This window comes from Sceloporus undulatus, chromosome 3 (assembly GCF_019175285.1).
Source record: "Sceloporus undulatus isolate JIND9_A2432 ecotype Alabama chromosome 3, SceUnd_v1.1, whole genome shotgun sequence".
Taxonomy (NCBI): Eukaryota; Metazoa; Chordata; class Lepidosauria; order Squamata; family Phrynosomatidae; genus Sceloporus; species Sceloporus undulatus.
This window is the reverse complement of record NC_056524.1, coordinates 243793228-243816538: the sequence shown is the minus strand read 5'-3', so window position 1 is coordinate 243816538 and position 23311 is coordinate 243793228. Positions and strand designations below refer to the sequence as shown.

Genomic DNA, 23311 nt, shown 5'->3' with positions numbered 1-23311 from the left:
CTCCTTTTTCAGTTTTTCTGTTAAGACAATGAGGTAAAACAATGTTGTCCTTCATTATTTACTCAACAAAAGAGAACTTTCTTTTATCATTTATTTATTCAGTTTAGATCCCACCCTTCTCCCAAAATGAGACCCAAAGGAGCTCACAGCAGATTAAAACACAGCTAAAACATAGTGATTAAAAAAGCAATAAAATAGAATTAAATAAACTATCTCATTACAAACACCACTAATTTAAACCCGTTTAAAAGAATTTAAAAGACAATCATGAAAATTAAAGTATGACACATGAACACTGTCAAAAATTGTCTTACATACACAAACCAGAGAAGATTTAATTGCTTTATCTACCAGTTTGAAAAGCATGCAGATGTGGAGTTAAAACCTATTGGCTTATTATACAGATCTAAATAGGAATCAATGGATCTAAATTAACATTTACAGTGCAATCCTATTCCTGAAAGGACTGCAATGCTATACGACATGCTTAGCAGAGAGTACATCCCACTGGATGGAGTGGTATTAATATCCATGGAAGGACTACATTGTAAAAATAACCACACTTATGCTGATAAGAAGAAAGTTAGCTCTTATAGACCAAACAGTCCTCAAACTCAGTAGATACATGAAGTCAAAATTAGAAAATGGTTGTTTCTTTAATTTGATGACTCCATTAACACTTCCTACATGGCACTTTATTAGCACACCAAGGGTTACCTGCTTTGACATGCAAATGTGCTTTGTGAAGTCAGCACAACTTCCCCTCCCACATGAGAGTTAGTTTTTATACTGTAGCCAATGTTTCTATTATTTAAAGGCACCCCACTGAACTGTTCTTACCTGTAGCTTTTTGAGAAAACCAATGAAGTCCACATTACAGGCCACCTAATAAGGATCCCTTTATGTGTTAATTGCATGCACCACAAAGGCTTGGGAATAATTAAAGTAGATAGGAGCTCAGGAATTAAAGTGCCTTGTTACTTCATTTAGTGCTCCTATGTTCCACCCCCACTTGCCCCCTGAAGCACAGGCAAAACAGGAAAACTGCAATTATTTTGACTGATTCTGAGCTACAGTGGCAGAAATGGTAATTAAGACATTTGGGCTTTTTGTTTTCACTTCTGTCTTTGTAAGTTAAAATCTGACTTTTGCTAGCTGGACTATACTGCATGATCTTCCTTAAAATGTTTCAGGAAAGGTATAGCTCTTGTGGGGTGGGGGACACAAAAAGAATGCATCAGCTCCCAAATAAGAATTCTGTATCCCAAATTATTTTTCCTCTTCAGTCCCGATATTTCTAGTACTGTTGTTGTTGTTCCCTTATTTCTGACTTATGATGATCCTAAGGTAAACTTTTCATGGGGTATTCTTGGCAAAATTTATTGGGCGGGTGCCTTTGCTTTCCTCTGAGACCGAGAGAGTATGACTTGCCAGAGTTTTCTATGGCTGAGTGGGATTTGAAGCCTGTTCATCAGAACTGTAATCCTATGCTTAAACCACTACACCACGTTGTCTCTCTATGACTATAACACTGGGTAATAACAGCCATGAAACCAGTATTCATCATGTGAATTTATTGCTATGTTTAACTCTTGTAAACCACCTTGAGTCCCAAACTGGGGAAAAGGTGGTATAATGAGGAGGAGGAGGAGGAGGACTGCCATATATTATAACTATATATTTATCTGGGAGTACATTTCACTGAACACAATAAATGGATTTCTGAGTAGATATATGTAGGTTCAAACTGTTAGAAATATGTATGCTTAGGAATGGATGACTAGGGATGGAAAAAATATTCCCTATTATTTATTTCCTAGTAAAACAGTGGGTTTCATGACAGTCTAGAAATCCATTGGAAAAGATAATAGAGCAGTGAGACTTTCAGTTTTCTTCTAGTATTTGAATGTCTCAATGTGTTCTGGAGGAACTTTTTGTGCAGAAAGACACATGGGGTATTTTTGCACAAACTTTGGGAAGTTGGAATAGGAGGAAAATATTTCATAGAAATATTTGTTTTCTCCTGTAGAAGGGAGGGAGTGTTAGCAATTATTCCTCTTTCCATGTGAGGATAAAGTAGTCAAAAATTTGCTGCATTTGTAGATCAGGCTGATGCTCTTGGCTTCCATCTTATTCAGCTAGACATCTGGATGCAGCCAGAAAAACAAAGTTTACATATCTTTGTTTCCCCAAATAACCATTTGGGCTACTCAAAAAAGTGATTCCCAAACTCTCGTCTTCCATGTGTTTTGGACTTCAGCTCCCAGAAGCCTCAGTCATCTTGGCCAATTATCTAGTATTCTGGGAATTAATGTCCAAAACACCTAGAAGGTCAGAATTTGGGAATCACAGTGGCAGTATTACCCTTAAGAATATGGTGAGGGAGGGCTGGAAAAAGTGTCTGTAGTACACACTTCAATACACAAAGCTTGAACTAGGAGTAAATGAAATTCCAATCAGCCCATTTTACTCTAGATATGTTTGACTGCCTACAACAGGCAAGGTAAACATAGTTGCCTCCAGAATCCCTTACTGAGCATGTATGAACAGAAAAGAAAAAGAGAGACAGAGACAGAGAGAGAACAGATAAGCCTGTCTCACCAGCTATCATCAACATGTTTAGCATAGATCTAAGTTGGGCCAGCAAAATGGAAATCACAACAAAAAAAGGAGCCTGGTTGAAATGGAAAAAAAAATACCCCTGTTTATTTTGGAAGGAGCGGTCAAGTGGTCTGTAGGCAGTTCAGAATGTTTTGTTTCCTTCTGCAAGGATTACCTGACCTAGTTGTTTCATTTCACTCATGCTTGCTAATTCTGAACAAAAAGTCTGCTGAAACATGTTCAACTGCACTTTTTCTCTGTGTGTAGGAACCTGTCTCTATTCTTTCCATGTTATTTCTGACCCTTGTACCAAATTTTCTGTAATGCCTCATTTACAACATGAGGAATACAGTACAGTGGACCCTTGGTATCCACTGGGGTTTGATTCCAGAACTCCCCTGTGGATCACAAAATCCATGGATGTAAAATGGCAACCCTTATATAAGATGACAAAATCCAGGTTTGCTTTTTGGAATGTATGTACAGTATTTTTAAAATATTTTCAAACCATGGATGGTTGACTCTGTGGATAAAGGATCCATGGATATGGAGAGTTGACTGTACCTGTAATCCCCATCCAGAATTGTGTGTGGATGAAAGTAGGAAACAACATCAGCTTTGATGCCCCTGTTGTTTGTTGTTGTTATGTGTGCCTTCAAATCCTTTCTAACTCATGGCACCACGCTAAGGTGAACTTATTGCAGGGTTTTGGGGGCTAGGATTTGTTCAGAGGGGGATTTCTTTTGCTTTCCTCTGAAGCTGAGAGAGAGTGACTTGCCCAAGGTTTCCACAGCTGAATGGGGAGTTGAATCCTGGTCTCCAGAGTCATAGTCAGAATCAGAGTCCAACTCTCAAATCACCACACCATGCCATTACCCAAATAGAAAGAAATCCCTAAACTGTAATACTTTTGCATACATAAAACCTATGCATACGGTTGTAGATTACACATTTAAGGAGCAATGGTGTGAAATAGGGTAAATGAACCAGCAAGGAAAAACAATACAATTGTTTACAACTTTGTAACTTGAACTGTGGCATCTGTTTCTAGGAAAATCCCATTTTGCTGACTAACTTTGGAGAGCTGTGTACATGTGTGTCTATGGGATGTACACTTTTCAGCTTTGAAAGAGGAACACTCCTAGCTACTCCTTGACCTACATTGGAAGACATACGAAACATCCCACTGTGGCAGCGTGGCTGGTTAGCTGTGTCTGTTTCAGAAATAAGGCTTTGGTAGGAAAATGGTGCTTCCAAGGTGAAATTGACATAAAATTGACTTGTATTTCTCCAAAGCAGAAGTTAATGAATTTAAAGGAACAGTTGAGAGAAAGGACCTCAGAAACAGGAGGGAGAACATGACCAAGACAGAAGCAGAGAGATTTGGATTGCTGTTTATGGCCCTTAACTGATTTGACAAACAGGAAGCTATGGCAACCATGGGCTAGTTTTCACCTTTCAGTTTAAATGCATGAAAGCATGTCTTATGTTTAAGGTGCAAGTGCTGACTGAAAGTAAGGAGCTCTTAGATGAGACCTGTGAACTGTGACACCTTAGCAAAGGCAGCTAGTCTAGTGTGTATTCTTTCGGGAAATAGGTTGGCTTAACTTTTAACACAATAAAGACAATTTTTGTTTGATCTCCTGGCCTGCATTATTCATAAATAAGAAAATAATGATTTATTCGAACACATCAGCAATCTTCTGGAATACAAAACCACTCCTTTTGGGTAGCAAAATCTTTCCAAGAAGCTAAACTAACTGCACACACCTCCGCTTCCATGGAGTCCACTATAACAACAGGTTTGAATTTGCAACTGATGAATACAGATAATGTACTCACTGCAATTTTTTCCATGCTTGGATTTCAGATTGGATTTCTACTGGTTGGCTAGACCACGTTCAAAGATGTCGGGCTTCTAGGGGCCCATTCATATTGCTTCATCAGAAAGCATAATTCATTCACATATAAATGTCCTCCTCATGCATATATAAACCCATATATGTCTGCTAACAAATCATCAATATCATGTGACAATTGGAGAAAAGTGGTATTGTAAGGAGATATTCTGACTAGCGTATGTATTCAGTTTTCTTGATGCATTTCAACATAGAGAGTTGTGTCATGCCAAGGCAAATTTAAACATCTAGAGGTCTTTGATCCAGTGTAACATAGTGATCTGAGTGTTGGACTGGGACTCTGGGGACCAGGTTTGAAATTCCACTCAGCAAGGGAAACCCACTGGATGATGCCAAGCAAGTCACACTCTCTTAGCCTTACAGAAAAGCAATGGGAAACTTCCCCTGAGTAAATCTTGGCAAAAAAAAAGACCCTTATCAGAGGGTTGCATAAGTTGGAGTCAAGGTGAAGGCACATGACAATAACAAAGAGGTGCTTTCAGACGGATAACTCTTAGTACTTTCAGGTGAAAAATGTGATACAGCTATTCTATATTTCTTTAATGATTTTTTCCAGCAAGAAAAAAGATGGGCTGAACTGTGTGAAGAACATGGAAGGACTGTAATCATCTGGACACACTTATAAAATTCTGTAATAAGACAGAATGAAGTCATAGTACAGCTATGAGAAGCACTTTCAGTGTGAGGAAGAGGGGAAATCTTTCTGAACGCAAGAACCCCAAGAAATCTATTGCAGTGTTTTGTGACTGAATTCATTACGCTTCTGCTGGAAAGCAAAGTCAAGGATGAAATTGTGAAGGTTTACATGCTTCTTAATATTAATCAACAAAGAATACTTTTCTCTAAGAGCGAAATGTAATGTGCACGTAAACCACTAGAATTTATTGATGAAGGAGTTGAAAAAAATCATGCTGAGCAACACATGTGACAAGGCAAAAAGAAAGAATGGGGAGAGAGATGGAAGGTTGAACAGAGGCTGTGTGCCATTTATATACATGTATGTGTGTGTGAGTGTGTTCTTTTGATACCCATGTTTGTTTCAAATATCCCTCGTAATAATAAAGGAAACATTTATTGAAGGAAGAGCTATGGTGAAAAGATCTCAAACATCTTTAAAAAAACAACACCTCGGTTGTATGAGAAAGATTGGCTTTAATATCTACAGAATCTGGTCCTTCAAATTCTTAGTTAGGCAAGGCAGTGCCTCTGACTCCAGGTTTGACTCCAAGATGGTGCCTTTGCAAAAAATATCTCATATCTCAAAATATCTCAACCCTTCATTTTGCTTTTTGACAAAAAAAAAAGCATGCTTGAAGTCCCACTTTAAACATACATAGATAAGGTATCTAGATGGCTGTTGTGCATTTGGATGCTATGGGGAGGGCACATTTTAACCTTTTTCATGCTCTCACCAAACTATGTTTGAGCAGAAAAGCTGCTTAAAGAGCAAAGGTAAGTGATCTTGGACAGTGCTTTTACTCTTACAAGTTACTGCACTATTTTACTCTTATAGGTTACTGCAGCTTATATAACAGAAATTGCAAGAACACTTCCATGACTTGAACCCAGAGGACAAGAAAGATTGTATGTGTGAGAGAGTTGTTCCTGACTTCTGGCAACCTTAGTTCTGGCAAACTACCATGGAGTTTTCTTGGCAGGATTTGTTCAGAGAAGGTTTGTCCTTGCCTTCCCCTGAGGCTGAGAGAGTGTTACTTGACCAAGGCCATCCACTGGATTTCATGGCTGAGCTGGGATTCGAACCCTGCTCTCCTGAGTCGCAGTCTAAGGCTCAAATGACTCAGGACTAGATAGGCAAAGCTTAAGGATTACAGGAAGAAAACAGCATAGAAACCATCAAGCATCACATCACTAAAATGTGTCTCTCTCTATATATTTCATATTAATGATGCCTGGAACCAAAGAGTTAGAATTGACATAGCAGTGCTATTGATTTCTTAATGCCATAGGGGAGAGGGAAAATAATAAAAGACACCAAGGAACTAAAAAACTTTCAGCATTTCCTTTCCAGAAGGCTTTCCCTTGAGTTTCACTTCTCTCTGGGCACTTAACACAGGAAAGGAAGTTGAAAGATGGGCTCTTCTTGGGTACCTACAGGGATGGCTTCCCTGGGAAAAAGTCACCAAAGCCAAGGAGTGTGTATACTCTTTTTTTCTTTCTTCCTTCCTTCCTTCCTTTCTTTCATATGCACACACATCTAACTAAATAGCCAGAGAAAGAAAGTGTGGGTGGAAGCATTGAGATGTTACCGAAGTTTCAGAGCAGCAAAGCCTTTCCTCGCCTTCCTTCCCAGCCTCTTCCTTCCCCGACAAAGGAGAGATGCAGAGGTACCAGCTTCTTAACACTGAAAACCATTTGGGGAAAGGAAAAACGTGGTGGAGGGGATGGTCTGACCCCACTTCAACTGCCCTGGCTCCAAGCTCTGGGATGTGGGGATCTGTAGCTCTGCTCTGGCGCCACAGCAAACTACACATCCCAAGAACCCATAGCCTGGAGCCAGGTCAGTTCAAAGTGGAGTCCAACTGGACGGTCCCTGCCCTGGGGATACAGCCTGGGAGAAAGCCTCCTTGCAGCGGGAGAGGAAAAAGAGCGGTGCACTCTGCGTATGCTCAGAGGTCCTGCTGCTGCTGCTGCTGGGAGCGCAAAGGGATGCTTCTGGGAGCAGATGCTCCATCTTCTTCCTCCCAAGACCAGCCCAGGTCAAGCTCGCTGCCCATCCCTCCCTTGATGCCCCCACCCCATCTCTCTGGACTTACCAGGGGCTCCTGGGCGAAGAGGCGCATCCCCGAGCAAGGGCCGAGGGAAGAGGGCGAGGAGGGGCTCCTCAGCTGGCCTCCCTGGCCCAGAGCAGCAGAGCCATGGCCCGGCAGCGGAGCCCCTCCGGAGAAGGACGGGGCTCGCCTTGCCTTGCCTTGCCTTGCCAGCTGCCAGGCCGATCCAGGGCTAGCCTTCCCCTCGACCCCTCTCCCCACAACCCCCCCCCCTCAGCCACACACACAACCCACAAACACACCGCCAGGCTGGGCTCCCGCGCCTCTCTCCCTCTCTCTCTCTCTGCGATCCCCAGGACTTCTCCTGCCTAAGGGCTGCTCCTGGAGGGCGATCCTGGCCAGGGGCAGCAGCAGAGCAGCAGCAGCAGCAGGAGGGGCAGGGGAAAGCCCTCCTCCTCCTCTTCTTCTTTCAGAAGCACTGGCGTCCTCCTTTTCCCGGACAGGCCCTCCACCCCCACCTGCTCTCCAGAGAGCATTCCCCAAAAGGTCCTCCATTTGGAGCAGGAAGGGACACTGATAGGGAGTGTTTTCAGCTCAGGGTGAGCAGGCGTCCTCCTTTTCCCGGACCCATCCTCCAGTTCCAGTTCCACCTTCTCTCCAGGAGCCATTCCCAAAGGGTCCTCCACTTGGAGCAGGTCTAAGAAGCAGGGATTGATATTTCTAGGAGTGTTTTCAACTTTTATTTTTTATTTCCTCTGTTTTTTTCTTGAAGGTCCAGGGTGACCAGACGTCCTCCATTTCCCGGACATGTCCTCTATTTCCACTTTCCAGGCGGAAGTCCCAAAGGGTCCTCCATTTGGAGCAAGTCTAAGAAGCAAGAATGTATATGTCTGTGAAGGTTTTCAGCTTTTGTTTTGTCATGGCCTCCATTTTTTCTTGAAGATCCAGGGTGACTGGGAGTCCTCCTTTTCCCGGACCTGGCCTCCATTCCCACCCTCTGCCCTGGAAGCGTTCCAAAGGGGTCCTTCATTTTGGAGCAGGGCTAAGAAGCAGGAATTGGTATTTAGGTTGGCTTTGGCTTGGTCATGTCCTCCATTTTGCGGTGCCTTGTCATCCTTTGTGGCGGGGACCTCTGATCACCCTGGGTTTGGCAAAAACATCCCCTCCCCCGAGATCAGCCTTCCATCTTCCCTCCCTTCGAGGCTGTAACCCACCTCGAGCTGGGAGGAGAGGGGGGTAAGAAATAAACTCATCCTCATCCTCATCCTGGGACTCATTTCTTCCGCAAGGCTTCCCCCTGAGCCTGGCTCCAGGACCTAAGACTTTCTCCTCTCTGGTTTGCTTGGGAGGGTTTGACCCCCACTCTCCCCTCAAAAAAGCACAACAAGAGTCTGATGGAATGGAGATCCACTTAGCATGAAAGAAATGTCTGCCCAGGAATTGCATCCCAGACGTCCTCCTTTTCCAGGACACCTTCCAGGACACCATTTGCACCTTCTGTCCAGGAGGAATTCCAAAAAGTCCTCCCATTTGGAACATGGCTAAGAAGCACGAATTTACATTTCTGTCGAAGTTCTCCGCTTTGATTTGGGAACCTCCTCCAATGCTTCTGGAAGGTCCTCCATTTTGTGGCGAGGACATCTGGGCACCCTGAGCTTTGGGTCTCAGGATGGAGCATGACTCCCAGCCCTCCCTCCAACACCCCAAACCATCTTGCTCAGCCTTTCTGCATTCCAGCTGTATATTTTTGCAGGGGCTGTTCCTCTTGTTGCTGCCATTGGAAAACAGGGAGAATCAGAAGTTCTTGTTGGTTTATTTTGTCTCCCAGTTGGTCCCAATTTAACTTCTGCTCACAGAATCTATTTGGCAGAGGAAACCTCAACATTGTTTTATCTGATGTTGTGAGCCGCCATGATCCTACAGGAAAGGCGCCATATAAATAAAACATTATTATTATTATTATTATTATTATTATTATTATTATTATTATTATTATTATTATCATCATGAATCCCATTCTCAGCCATGCAAAAGGAGCAGCTGAACTGGGCTTGTCCTGTTTGAAGTCAACCACCAGCTGAATAAATCCAGAGTTTTGGTTAGTGCTGAGCTGGGAAAGCACACAATGGACCAGTTCCAATTAAGTTAGTTCGGATCTAACACAATATTAAACAGCACTTTCAATTCATGTCTTTTTGGCTCCACTGTTAATAATATTCTTATTTTCACATAATCACATGCATGTCTACATAACATACATCTGTTAACATACATACATACTAGTTAACATATGAGCACTGAGCCATGTTGAGCCAACATACTATCATATTGAGCCAACTAACATGCTAGTATGTTGAGCCAACATATCAGTATGTTAATATATATCTGTTAACAAGAAATAATAGATCTTGAAAATGAACCTCTCAATATTTCCACTATTTTATTATTTACTTTGTTTATATCTCAACTGTCCTCTAAGGAGTGCAAGCTGAAGTATATGTCTTTCCTTGCTCCACAACAACACTGTGGGGTACATTAGACAAAGGCAGAAAGCATACACAACTCAAAGTCACTCACTATAAGCTTCATGGATTCGTCTGTTATCCAAAGAAGCTGCTATCCTTGTACATGCATGTGTTGCATTTTTGAATTTTTGTTACCTGATTTTAACATCTCTATTAAATAAGGCCAGTGCACAGGTAATGCATGTAACAGATTTAACACTAGAATATATGGTTTGCCATTTGTGATACTTTGGGGTATGTGATGCGTCATTATGTATGACAAGATTGCCTGGGAGAATGTTTTAACATAAAGTAAACAGGCTGCCTCAGCAGAAGCCAAAGGCTAAACAATACCACCTTTGAAATGCTGATTTGGGTCTTTGGGACTGAGTGAAGATCTGTTGTTGAGAAATGGATGTATGGCCTGGAGAGAGAAATAACAGTTTGACCAACAGGAAGAAAGGACGAAAACTGCAGAAGATGAAGATTAACAGAGGAGGCCCTTAATGTGAAATCTAACCCTAAACCTATCTACAAAACCCCAGCTCCAAAGCAGCTGCCTCAGATACTCTTCAGAGATGATATGGCAAATGTTGTTTAAATACTTTAAATTGATCACCTTTACTCATTGTTAATAGAAGTGGACACCTTGGGTGAAACTGACCAAGCTATGAACATCAAAGGAGCTGAAGGTCATAAAAAGATTAAGAAGCATCTGAGAGGAGCTGAAACTTTGAGAAGACCAATCCATTGTAATCAAGCTGCATCCACACTGCAGAAATAAACCAGTTTGATACCACATCAACTACTATGGCTCATTGCTATGGAATTCTGGGAATTTGTAGTTTTGTGAGACATTCAGCCATCTCTGTCAGAGAGCTCAGTATTTTATAATAATGTAAAATATTTAAAACATGACAATACATATAAAAATACATCCCAGACACCCCATTAAAAAGACTGCATACCCAGTCACCAAATGCCTGTTTAAATAAGGAAGGATTTACCTGCTGGTAGAAGAAGGGTGGGAGTCAACCTAAACTCCCATGGAAGAGAATTTCACAGCTTGACAGCAACCACCAATAAGGCTCTACCCTGTGTCCTCACCAAACATACCTTGAGGGTGCTGGAACCTAGAGAAAGTCCTCTGCCAGAGATCTTAAAATATGAGCAAGCTCACATAGCCATATAATCTTGATCTGTAGCAAAGAACATAAGATAGCTCTCCATATGCTATATTTTCCACCTGCTAGCTGCTGTTTGACTTCTGAGACACAGCTACTGGGGCCAGTTAAAATGCTGGCAACTCCAGACAGAGCTGGTTAAGATGTCAGTGCAAAAGCCCAGTTGTAAATGGATTTATTCAAGCCTTAAGTTCCACTGTGTTCAATGGTGCTTACTTCCTATGATGCATTGGGGCATAATTCCCCTTGAACTGAGATGGCTTAAATAGACTGAGTTGGCTACACTATGCAAGGTTTTTGCTTCTTCTGGAGCAACTTTTAGGAATGACATTTAGATAAGAACATTTTCCTTGATCAAAGATATCATCAAAAATGGAAATTAAACCAATTTATGCAGTTCTTTCTTTGATGGGATTATTTTTGTACTTTTATTTTGATACTCATCCACTAGTCCTGCATAAATTATTATTATTCTGTTTATTTATATCCTGTCTTCCTCTCACTACAGGGACTCAAGGTGTCTAAGATCCCTAAAGGCACTAGATCCCATCTGATCCTGGAAGCAAAGCAGGGTGCACTTGGTTAGTACTTGGGTGGGAGACAAACAAAAGATATCAGGTGCTGTAGGCTATATTTAAGAGAATTGGTAAATGCAACTCTGAGTACTGCTTGCCTAAGAAAAACCTTGTTGGGGGCAATTACCTTACACTTTGTAAACCGCTTAGTACATTGGTAAGCAGTATAGCAATGTACTTGCCATTGCTAAAACCTTAGATAATTCATGGCTCACCATGAGTCAACAAGTGAATTGAAGGCACATACACACATTTATTCACTATTCTTTTATAACAGAATAATAGAATACGAGGCAGGCACAGCTCTACTATGCCTAGCCCATTCCAACTGCCATCAACTTGGCCTTGGAGGGAGAGAATAAGAGGCAGTTTCTGCTGCATTTAATCCCCTTCCCCCACTGCCATCCCTTTCCTTGTATGTTGTCTTTAGAATGTAAGACTAAGGACAGGGAACTGTCTAATTACCAATTTGTAAGCTACTATGAGAGCATTTCTGAAGAATGGTATATAAATACAATAAGCACAATAAATAAATAAATATAATATAATATCAAACTATTCCAAATTTTGCCTGTTGTGTGAGTCCAAGCTTTCCACAATCAGACCAAGAACAACTGGTGTGTCGGGTGGAAATTTATTTTGGGAAAGCATTGCATGAGAAAGGCTTAGACATTCCACTCCTGGGCGTCATGTTCCCAGCTTAATTTGCCTCACAGCTGCTTTAAATATTGATATTTTAAAGAGATGAAAAATCTGATCTCCAGTTGCCTAGTCCCTAGACCTTGGCAGCTTCAGCTCCTGAGATGCATCTTCGGGGTAACATGGAATATTGAAAGGACAATAGATGTGGAAACCTTGTTGTTCTTATTTGCCATTTATTGTTGTTCTTATTTGCAGTAACCAAGCCCATAAATGAAAGTCCTCCAAGAAACCAGTTTATCAATAAGATAGCTCAGGTATTTCAGACTGTGCCATGGCTTCCTTGATTGCACCAATCCATCTGGAATTGAGGGGCTGTGCAGACTTCCCTGAAGGGGCGGCTTGCAGCTGCCTGTTTTACAGCCAGATTGGGGCCATGACAACTGCACGCTGCGGCCCAATTCTGGCCTTTGCAGAGCATGGTAGCAATGGTGACACAGCTTTTTGGTGCTTCTTTGCTGCTCCATTGTGTAGATGCAGCACAGAGGAGCACTGTGACACCATGTGCCATGTGGTGCAGCATGCAGCGTCACACTACTCTGGGGGTGGAGCCGGGCTGTGCATCATATAGGTGCCATGCCCCGACACTGCCCCCAACCCGGCCTTTCCAGCCAGTGTGCATAGCCCCATAGTCTCCTTCTTTTCCCACGGCCTTCCACTTTACCCAGCATTATTGTCTTTTCCAGTAACTCATGTTGTCTCATCATATGTCCAAAGTACAATAGCCTCAGCTTAGTTTTCTTGGTTTCTAGTGATAATTCAGACTTGATTTGTTCTAGTGTCCATTCATTTGTCTTTTTGGTGGACCATGATTTCTGCAGAACCTTCCTTCATCACACATTTGAAATGTGTTGATTGTCTTCCTGTCAGCGTTCTTCAACCATACATAGCAATTGGAAATGATATGGCATAGCATTAAATGATATATTTACACACTCTAGTTCCTTCATAGCTGACTTTCCAAGTCTTACCTTTCTTCTGATTTCTTGACTATAATCTCTATTTTGATTAATGATTGAGCCAAAGAATCATAGACCAGTCAGGATTCTGTCTGTACAAAGTCCACATTTTACACCTGAAGTCCCCAAACTTTTCTCCCTCTATGCTCCTCCACTTCCTTATGATGCCTCTTTATCCTTATGAGCAAGACCTCAGTCAGTAATAGGACCAAGGAGAAAGAGCCATTCATCTTCTCCTTTGGAGCTTATATTGGCACGGTACGTACCGCCCAAAAAGGGTGGCATGCTGGCGCCTGTTTGCCCTCTGCAGGGAAGCCACAGCCGTCAAACCATGTGGCTTCCCTGCGGATTAAAAAACCTGCAAGAAGTGGGTTCTTTTTACGCCATGGCTGCAGCCATTGGAGCACTTGTTACGCAAGTGCCGCACGGCGCTGTGCAGATGCTGTGTGGTGTTTACGTAACAATAGTGGCACCCATGTGTACAGGGTGCCATCATTGTAATGCTCTCATCACATGCTAGAGTTGAGAGGCATGTGGAAACGCCACCCCGAAGCAACCCTAGCACATCACCATGACGTCGCAAAAGGCCAGTATGTACCAGACCTTAGATTATATCCAGAGGGACAGAGTAAGTGATGAGACAGTAGTGGCCAAATTCCCACTTTATGGAGAACATGCCTCTATTTGAAGAGCTGTCCATTGAAAGCATTCTCTGTTTGAGGGTCTTGTCCAACCCTTTAGTTTAAAAAGAAAGACCATTAAGAAAGGAAATCAGCAAGAACCCAGGAGATGCCCATGAACTGGTAGAACCTGATGACTGAGCAAGCCCATAGGTCAGCTGATATTGCAGTTGAAATTATAGAGGCAGTTTATCAATTTGTGCCTATACCTATGCATCAGCATATGGATGTTGTACGTCCTTGTCCTTTTTTAGGCCAATTTCTAGCATCTTGGCTTAGGGTCCGCCAAATGCGGGAGGTAACTTTCTCTGCAAGGCTATTCTCCATTATAAAGACTAATGGCACAAGCGCTGTTCTTAGGGTACATGCACTCACCATGCATGCATGGACTACAGTTACCTGGTTAGGTATCTAGTTGGCTATATGGTAGGCTATGTGGTTCAACACCTGGTTGAACACATGGTTTTATGGATGTAACCACACACCCACAGTAAAAGCCAAAGCTGACAACTCCCTAGAAATGCAACCCCCTTGTTTTGAACACATTCTTTCTGAAGAAAATGTGTGTTGTATGTGTGTATCTTTCTGTGTGTATGTGTGTTGTGTGTGTGTGTTTCTGGATTTGAACTTCTGGTGATGAAAACAGATGCCAGTGCAAATTTATATTTATTTATTTGAATACACCTTGTCTTTCTTCCCAAAATGGGCCTCAAGGCAGCTCACAAGAAGACTGAACAAAATGCAGTTAGAACACAAGTTCAATGTCTTGAGTATTTCAGAATTGCATCCCCAACCCCACCACCCACCCACCCCCCCCCCCCAAAAAAAAAAAAAAAACATTCAAGGAGCACATGAGAGCATAGTTATGCAGTGGATGGTGGGGACAAAATCTTGGACTTTTTTTTTCTTTTCAGAGTAAGAGTATGATGTTAGGATGCTAAGATAACAGACCCAAATTGTGGTAAAAAGTGAATGAGGTGATAACAAGGCTTTCAAGATTTATCTCTTTTTTGCTGGCAGAGTAGCCTAAAGGAGGCTAGAGAACAAGGAAAGGAATCAAGCTGCAGCAAGATACTTCTTTCCTTTGACAGAGCTCCTACGCACACTAAGTATTTAACTGGGAACATTTTTGAAAGTTTTTTTTTTTTTTGCATTTCTAATTAAAAACTAACTGCTGCATTTCAGTGGGTTGCAGATGTGCTGTTAAAGTATCAGTGTGTTTTTTACATGATGAATACATTCATTCAAAACATAGCACTGCTGAGTTCCATGGAGTTTCCTCTCAGATAACTGCATAGAATTATAAGCATGCTGATCCTAATAAATTATATTATCCTACAAGCTGGTGAGTGTGTGTGGGTGGGTGTGAGTGTTTGAATACATATACATAGTCCCCACAATTAGCCCCTTTGCCTTACAATTTACTATTTTGCCACTACAAAAGAGAAACCCATAAACCAGCACTGATGCAAATGGCTGTGCAAAGGCTGAAAGGCAATGACATTAGAGCAGATTAAAATATTTGCTTTCTTAGAAATGCAGCCTGGGGATGGTGGGATTTTGATGGCCATTCATACTATTAGGCAGAATGGAGTTAACCATCTGAGGAAGCAGCTTTGGGGGTGACAGGAAAGGGCAGCAAACTGTTGATTATTTAATTTCTTGTTGTATTTTTACTGCCAGGGATGGGAAGAGGCAGTTATGGGATTTTCTGCCTCATATCCCATAATAACATTGCTGGCTATGAGTACTTTGCAATGGATATGGGGGTGAGGGTTCAATTGCTGCTGTCCTTCAGGCAACAGAACATTTTGAGACATTTCTGCCCATCATGATCTGATGAGCAAATGATCCTGAATGGACATCAGTGAAAGAAAGACAAATGGAGAATGATTAAGTTGAAACACTGGAATTTCCCTTGGAATAAAAAGTGACAAAATGTCTTCATATACTGAATAGCAAGAAAGAAAAACTGATGGCAGTACATAAAGATGTTCATTAAGAAAATATGCACAGATATTTCATTTTCACTCATAAAATTATAATAAGCATAAGTAATAAGTAATAACAATAATAATATGCCCATCCTCCTCCCTCCTCCGCTTAGTACTCAGATTAATCAAGTAATCTCAGTTTTAACTATGTGGTTCTTTCAAATTCTGCCATTTCAGTTATTATAGCAACCCATCTCCTTAGCAAGCACATCTTAATATCTTTTTAAATGCTACTTTAACATCAACTTTGAGCCATATCACATTATCATGCTCAGCTCTCTAAATTATACAAAGTCAGAGAAACTTTAATGGAGAGAAAGTAATTTTGGTCTCTTTATAGAAAACTAAAAGTTTCCCATTTATAAAGACTTGCCTTTAAAAGGTAGCCTAGGTTCAGGAGGAAGAAATTTGTCTGAAAATAATAGCACAAAAGTGAAGGAGAGGAAAGTGTTGTATTTTTTCTCTTCAAGGGCTTCCTGTAACTTTAATAGTAGCCTGATAATATAGAAGAGGCATAATTTTTATGCCTTTACTTTGTAGAAAAATGGGAGGTTCCATCCCCAGGTCTAAATATTCTGCTACCAAGTCCTTTACCACTGACATAACTTCTTTTATATCATTTTTTTCAACTCTTGGTTGGCAATTCGTCAAACAATGGGTACGGTACTCCTTGGGGGACAACTGGAGTTGATCTTTAGGGCTCTTTCACACGACACAATCATAGTGCTATGATTTCACTTTAACTGCCATGGTTCCATCCTAGGGAATCCTGGGATTTGCTGTTTTGGAATATTTTGTATTGTCTCCCAGATAACTCTTGTGACTCATCAAACTCCAACTCTGTGATACCATAGGAAGTTGCAATAGCAGATAAAGTGTAATCATAGGACAGTATCTGTGTAGTGTGAAGTGCCCTGTGCTCTGTTACGCTAAGCCGAAATCTTCTGAATTTTGATGTATGCGCTCTCCCTATGGCCCCACACGGACGCTGTACTCTGTGCACCCATGATCCCCAAAGCAAGAAATCATGTTCGCACTACTCCATAAGCACATAAAACAGAATAGTTTGGGCATTGCAAATGAGCAACTTTAACACCTCCAAAGTCAGGAAGATAGGCAACTGAGGCAGGATGTTTTGTCGGACAAGGCCGATAAGGCTGATTTACAACTCCATTCTCATCCCAGTCATTGCCACACTAAGCGATCTTGAGGGAGAGAGAGAGGCAGGCTAGCTCCAACTGTCTGCCTGGAAGAAGACAAGCCCTCCCTCCGGTCCATCTGCCTTGGTCCAGGACTCAGAGGGAGAGAAGAATGCTGGACCTGATTCCCTGCCCCCCCACCATTCCCTTCTCCTTTTGTGTCATGTCTTTTAGATTGTGAGCCTGAGGGCAGGGAACCGTCTATTATCCCCTCTGTTGTAAACCGCTCGGATTCCCAGTGATTGGGCGGTATATAAATAAATCCTATTATTATTATTATTATTATTATTATTTAAAATGTAGATTTGATTTCCTTTGATGTAGGAAAAACACCTTTGCCTTCAGGCTAGTTTTTGCCTATAAAAGATCACCAAAATCCTTTGTTAGTGGGCTAGTTGGAAGGCCTGAGAACACTCTGTCACTGTGAACCCTGACTGGTCCTTATATGTCTGTTCCCCCCTTCACTCACCCGAATGGCCAAATCCAATGCTATTGCCATCACACTGGACCCAGAGTCAAACCTCATCTTATGTAAATATCGCTGTTAGTTCAGTCTGCAACTATTTCAAGCTAACTCCTGATTTCCTTAAACCTGACATGTATGTGTGAGTGAACCTATATTGCTGTGTTATTTTCCCCCTTAATAAAGAAATTCTGCCGATGCTAAGTTCCTTCATTCCTTTTCTCTCCATATACAGGTGGGAAACTTTCCCATAAGGGCTGCTTGTAGCACAATTTATTAATTGAGCTAATTAAAATTCCCCTTGAGAGATTCATTGCTACATCTCTGATATGAGGGGACTGTTCTCTTTAAATCATAGAATCACAGAGTTGGAAGAGACCTCAGGGACCATCCAGTCCAACCACTTGCCAGGCAGGAACTCACAGTCAAAGCTCCCTCAACAGATGGCCATTCAGGCTCTGTTTAAAAACCTTCGAAGAAGGAGACTCCACCATACTTCAAGGGAATGTGTTCCACTGTCAAACAGCACTTACTGTCAGGAAGTTCTTCCTAATGTTGAATCTTTTTTTCCTATAGCCTGCATCCATTGCTCTGTGTCCTAGTCTCTGGAGAAGCAGAAAACAAGTTTGCTCTATCCTCAACCCTTCAGATATTTAAACAGGGCTCACATATCACCTCTTAACTTTCTCTTTGCCAGGCTAAACATACCCAGTTCCCTAAGTCTCTCCTTGGAGGGCATGGTTTCCAGACCTTTCACCATTTTGGTCTCCCTCCTCTGGATATGCTCCAGCTTCTCAACATCCTTTTTGAATTGTGCCCAGAACTAGATGCAGTATTCCAAGTGAGACTTGACCAAAGCAGAATAGCATGGTACTATTACTTCCCTTAATCTAGATACTATACTGTACCTCTATTGATGCAGCCTAGATTTGCATTGGCCTTTTTAACCGCCGCATCACACTGTTGACTCATGTTCAGCTTGTGATCTACTAGGACTTTTAGACCCCTTTCATGTGTACATATTACAAAACAAAGCTGCTGCTACTGTTTTAAAACATAACAAAGTCTTTATAGATGAGGCTCCTTTGTTTCATTGAATCTGTCTCTGTTTGGGCCTTCTGTACATATGCAGCAGAATGATGGACTAGGATGTTGTGGCACTAGAAGGAATAGCACCAGGCTGTAGGTAAGAGATATCATTTCTGATTGTAAAAATGCCTTGCGAGTAGAAAAAAAACAACTGCTCATTGAGAAAAGAGAGGTTGCTTCCTGCTGTGCTACTTTTCTACTTGCTACAAATATTTTGCTTCAGGAATGGCTACCTTTGGCAGGTCCAGGGGCCACTGTACCCCTCTGTCAAACTCTCTGCACACTACAATATTCCCTGCACTGAAATGACAGAAATCCACCTCTGGTTTCAATTATTTTGAAGTGTATTTTTCATTAAAATAAGGTGGAAGTTAACCTTGTTTCAAAGGTGAATTGTGCTTCCTGGAGTGCAATTCTCTCTGTTTTAAACAAGAATATTTTCTTAACAATGGAGTGCTGTTGTTGAGACCTGTGTCTTGTGTATTGCCCTCTCTGTTTTACTCATATGCACAAGCACACACTCAAGGCATGGCTTCCTCATTTGCAGCCTGAAACAGTAAATCCATTTGTGTTGTATTTTACAGGTATACCTCAGTTAATAAAGTAGACGTGTCCCTGGACTTTATTGCAGGAAAGGCAGGAAAGGCAGATCAGCTTTCAAATAACTATAACAACAAAAGGACAGGTTGCATACCTGTAACAGTATTTCTTCGAGTGGTCATCTGCGAATACATACAAATGGGTTGTACTGCGCCTGCGCAGTGCTCTTCGGAAACTTCTAGAATCACTGGGCAAAGTACACTTTGCAACAAATAGAAACTTTTTGGCGGTAGCTCCGCCCATCCCTCATAAAGCCCCTGGCTTCCCGCTCTTTCCCCAGTTCCGCAATTGACGCCGCGTAAGCGACATGAGAATGAGCCACTGAAGAGCAGGACACTGAGGGGAGGACGGGCGGGATTTGTATGTATTCGCAGATGACCACTCGAAGAAATACTGTTACAGGTATGCAACCTGTCCTTCTTCTTCATGGTCTCTGCGAATCATACAAATGGGTTGAGACTGACAAGCTTAGGTCAGCGGCGGAGGGAGTGTTGTGAAACCCAAGCAAGGTTCAAACAGTGTGTTATTTTTCACAATAAATATATTGAACCCAAGAGCTGAGTCAGTCATATTTGGTACCTCAAATAGCACTTAACCTGTGCAAACGAAGGCACATATGAACACATCAGGTCAAGCAAGACCTATGTAAAAAACATCAGTAATGTGAACCATAGAAATGTCGTAACAAGCCAATTTCGGCCAAAACATACTTCTGTGAACCAAATGAAATGAACTTATTCCAGAGGAACACATGGAGAGCAGTGCAATCAGTGTGACCTGAAACAAACACTACCCTCCAAAGGCTATATCCCGTTAGGCTCTGGTGTCAGCCTATGGCACTTGAAGAAAGTCAAGGGCTGGGACCAAACAGCAGCTCTACAAACATCTTCCAAGAGGACCCCACTCAAGCTTACGGAGGATGCTGCCACCGCCTTAGTGGCATGGGACCGAACCCCAGCCAGAAGAGGTCTGCCCAACAGTTCATAGCAGAGATGGATGGTACCAGCCACCCACTTAGAAACCTGTGCACAGTCACAGGCAGCCCTTTTTTCGGTTCTGAGTAGTATTTGGAAAGGTCTCGCGGAACGACTCAAAACCGCAGTTCCGTCCAAGTGAAGGCTAAAGCCCTCCGAACGTCCAAGGTGTGCAAACTGTGTTCGACCTCAGAGGTCAGTTTTGAGGCCAGGATAGGTAGGACAGTGTCTTGGCACATGTGAAGGACAGACACTACCTTCGGCAGAAAAGTCATGTTGGTATAGAGGAACACTTTATCCTTATGGAACCTAAGGAAGGGATGGTCCCTCTGCAAGGTACAGAGTTGCCCGCACGGCAGGCAGAAGTGATGGCCACAAGGAAGTAGTCTTCCAAGTCAATAGTCTCAAGTCTGTTGCAGCCACGGGTCCGAAGGGCTTGGATTGCAAGGCAGACTACACAGGGTCTAGGTTCCAAGCCTGGGGCAGTACCGAGACCGGAAGGAACGGGTTCACAACCTTTCAGGAAACTCTTAGGGTTCCTGAAAGAAGGTTTACCATCAGACTGAAATGAAAACAAATGGCAAAAAGGTAGCACTTAATGGGATGAGGCACATGTCCGCATCCAAAGCGCCATCAAGAACTCCAGCAACAACGGAGTTGTCACCAGGACCAGAGAGAGCCCTCTCTCCAAGAGGAACAATGAAAGAATCCTTCCGTTGGAAGCGCAGGACGTCTCTCTCTCCGAGAGGAAAGATAGAAAATTCTTCCACTTTGGAAGAGTAGGACTTCTGGGTAGCCGGTTACTGGGCAGCCAAATCACTGTCCGTACCAAGGAGGGTAGCTAGGGAAGGAGCCTCAAGCTACCAGCGGCAAGCTCCCGAGGTCTGGGTGTCAAACCTGGCCGCTCCAGATCATGAGGGGGTCGGGATGGGACCCAAGGTGGAGCAGGTCTCTCCTGGAGAGGTGGAGCAAGAATGGTAACCACAGCTGTCTCAGCCACCACAGGAATGATCAGGATGGCATTTGGGCAGTCCACTGTCCTCTCGGACACCACCCTGGTGATAAGTGGGAATGGAGGAAAAGCATGGAGCATCTCTCTTGACCTGGCGAAGCCGAGCGCGTCTCTGAGGGAGTTCTCGCTGCGCACCCGGGAGCGGAACTGGGGACAGTGGCTGTTGCGAGCGGTCGCTAGGAGGTCGATTCAGGGAGCTCCCCACTGAATGAAGAGATTGCTGACCATCTCGGAATGGAGCCTCTGCTTGTGGGAGACAGTAGGAGACCTGGTGAGCTGGTCTGCCAACTCGTTCTCCTCCCCTGGCAGGTGGATCGCTTGGGGGAGATTGTGTCTTGGAATGTAGTTGTCCTAGATCCTGAGAGTCCAGTAAGGTTTGGGATCTGGTACCACCTTGTTTGTTCAGGTAGTACACAGTGGTACTGACTGTCAACAGTTGGGCTACCTCGTTGCAGAGGCTGGATTTGAACGCTCACAAGGCCTCATCGATAAGAAGCATCTCGAGAGCATTGATGTAGGGAGACCGTTCGCCTGGGGACCACTTGTCCTTGACTACTACCCCGGGCATGTGGGCACCCCAACCCTCCAGGGAAACGGCCGTGATAGGGTTAGTTGGGGCTGAGGTGGCGAAAAAAGGCATGCCGATGTAGACATTGCGGGAGTCGAGTCCCCCTGAAGGGAGTAGGTGACTGGCATTGGAATGGTGAGCCACATGGAAGGCTGGTCCTCCATGGTGAGGAACACCGACAGGAACCATGACTGGGGCGGTAGGAACCGAAGCCTCGCCCATGGTATGATGAACGTTGTGGAAACCTTATGTCCCAGGGACACTTGGACAACTGTTGCCCTCACCCGTCTGTGTGCCAGGCAGAACCTGACGTAGTCACAAAGAGACAGGAAATGGTCTGGAGGGAGATAGGCGTCGCAGTCTTCAGAAGCAAGGGTGGTGCCTATGAGTTCGATTTGTGAAAAAACCTTGGAACTGTGGAGAGGCCGAAGGAAAGGACATTGTAGTGGTACCTGTCAGAACTGATGGCAAAGGCGAGGGATCTCTGGTGACTCTCTCAGATCCCCACATGAAAGAATAAGCGACCTTAAAGTCGATGGTCGAGGACCCGGGTCCCTGATGCTGCAAGGGGTGGGTGGAAGCAAGGGTTACCATACGGAACCGATGGTACAGCAAGAAGGCATTGAGGGAATTCCACCTTTGAATGTGATACCGCAAAGCATCTGGGGAAGAACATACAGGGGCCTCATCAGCATCAATAGGTGAGAAGTGCTGTGAGATAACAGAATGTGTATTTTGTCGAGAATGTGTCTGAGGGGGCGGTGGAAACGACAGCTTCCGTTGGTGAAAGCTCTTGGAATTCGAGAGCAACCCCAGCAGACTATGTCTAGACCCCACGAGTCGGAGGTGACGGAGGCCAGGTGTTATAGGAAGGCCTAAGTCTATCCAGGAGGGTGGAGGGAGGCAGGATGAAGCACACAGGAAGCCTACAGGATCTCTTCTTGCCCTGGTCGGTATCCTGTCAGTGATCCTCCCGGTACCGAGCAGGGGACTGGCGACGGCCAGAAGAAGAGGAAGACTGTGCAAAGCAGCGCTGCCTCTGGGTGTCTTGCCGCTGGTAAGGGCGGTCTTGTTGGAAAGATCTCTGCCCTTGGCACTGACAGTGCCGTAGGCGCTTCTTGGACGGGATTTGGAAGGAAGAGGACATACCGGGATTCCTTCACGCCGCCTTCATTCGGTAAATGTAGCGCCATATCCTCAATGGCTGCCTAAGTGTTCGGATTCAGGTCCGATGCACGGAGCCAGGCATGCCTCCGAAGGGCCACTGAAGCCAGGCATTGTGGGCTTAAGTGATGGTGCATCCCCCGGTGGAGCAGGCCTCATCCCTGATCTCAGCTTCTTAGAGGACCCAGTCAAGAAAGCAGGAGCGCCTCATGGGTGCATTGCACTGTTATCCAGAGACAGTAGGAAGGGAATAGAGGGAGAGTCCTTCTCTCAGCGGGGTCCTTGACCTCTTCCTGCACATCGGACAGCTGTGAGTCCAAGGAATTGGCCATCAAGATGATGCACTTGGAAAGATGGAGCTCCCAGGAAGACTGAGGAGCAGAAGCCTCATCCGAAGC

General features: G+C 43.6%; 1 protein-coding gene across 2 annotated transcripts in view; it reads right to left on the bottom strand.

The window, feature by feature from the left end:
* Window positions 1–7661, bottom strand: part of MME (membrane metalloendopeptidase) — a 114038-nt gene extending 106377 nt beyond the window's left edge. The window contains exon 1 of one of the 2 annotated variants that reach the window (XM_042458988.1): window positions 7552–7661. The gene's annotated coding sequence lies outside the window, so the exon portion shown is untranslated. Of the gene's footprint in view, window positions 1–7294; window positions 7491–7551 lie in introns of those variants that run through there. The other variant, XM_042458986.1, reaches the window with a different exon arrangement.
* Between the last annotated feature and the right edge of the window lie 15650 nt (window positions 7662–23311).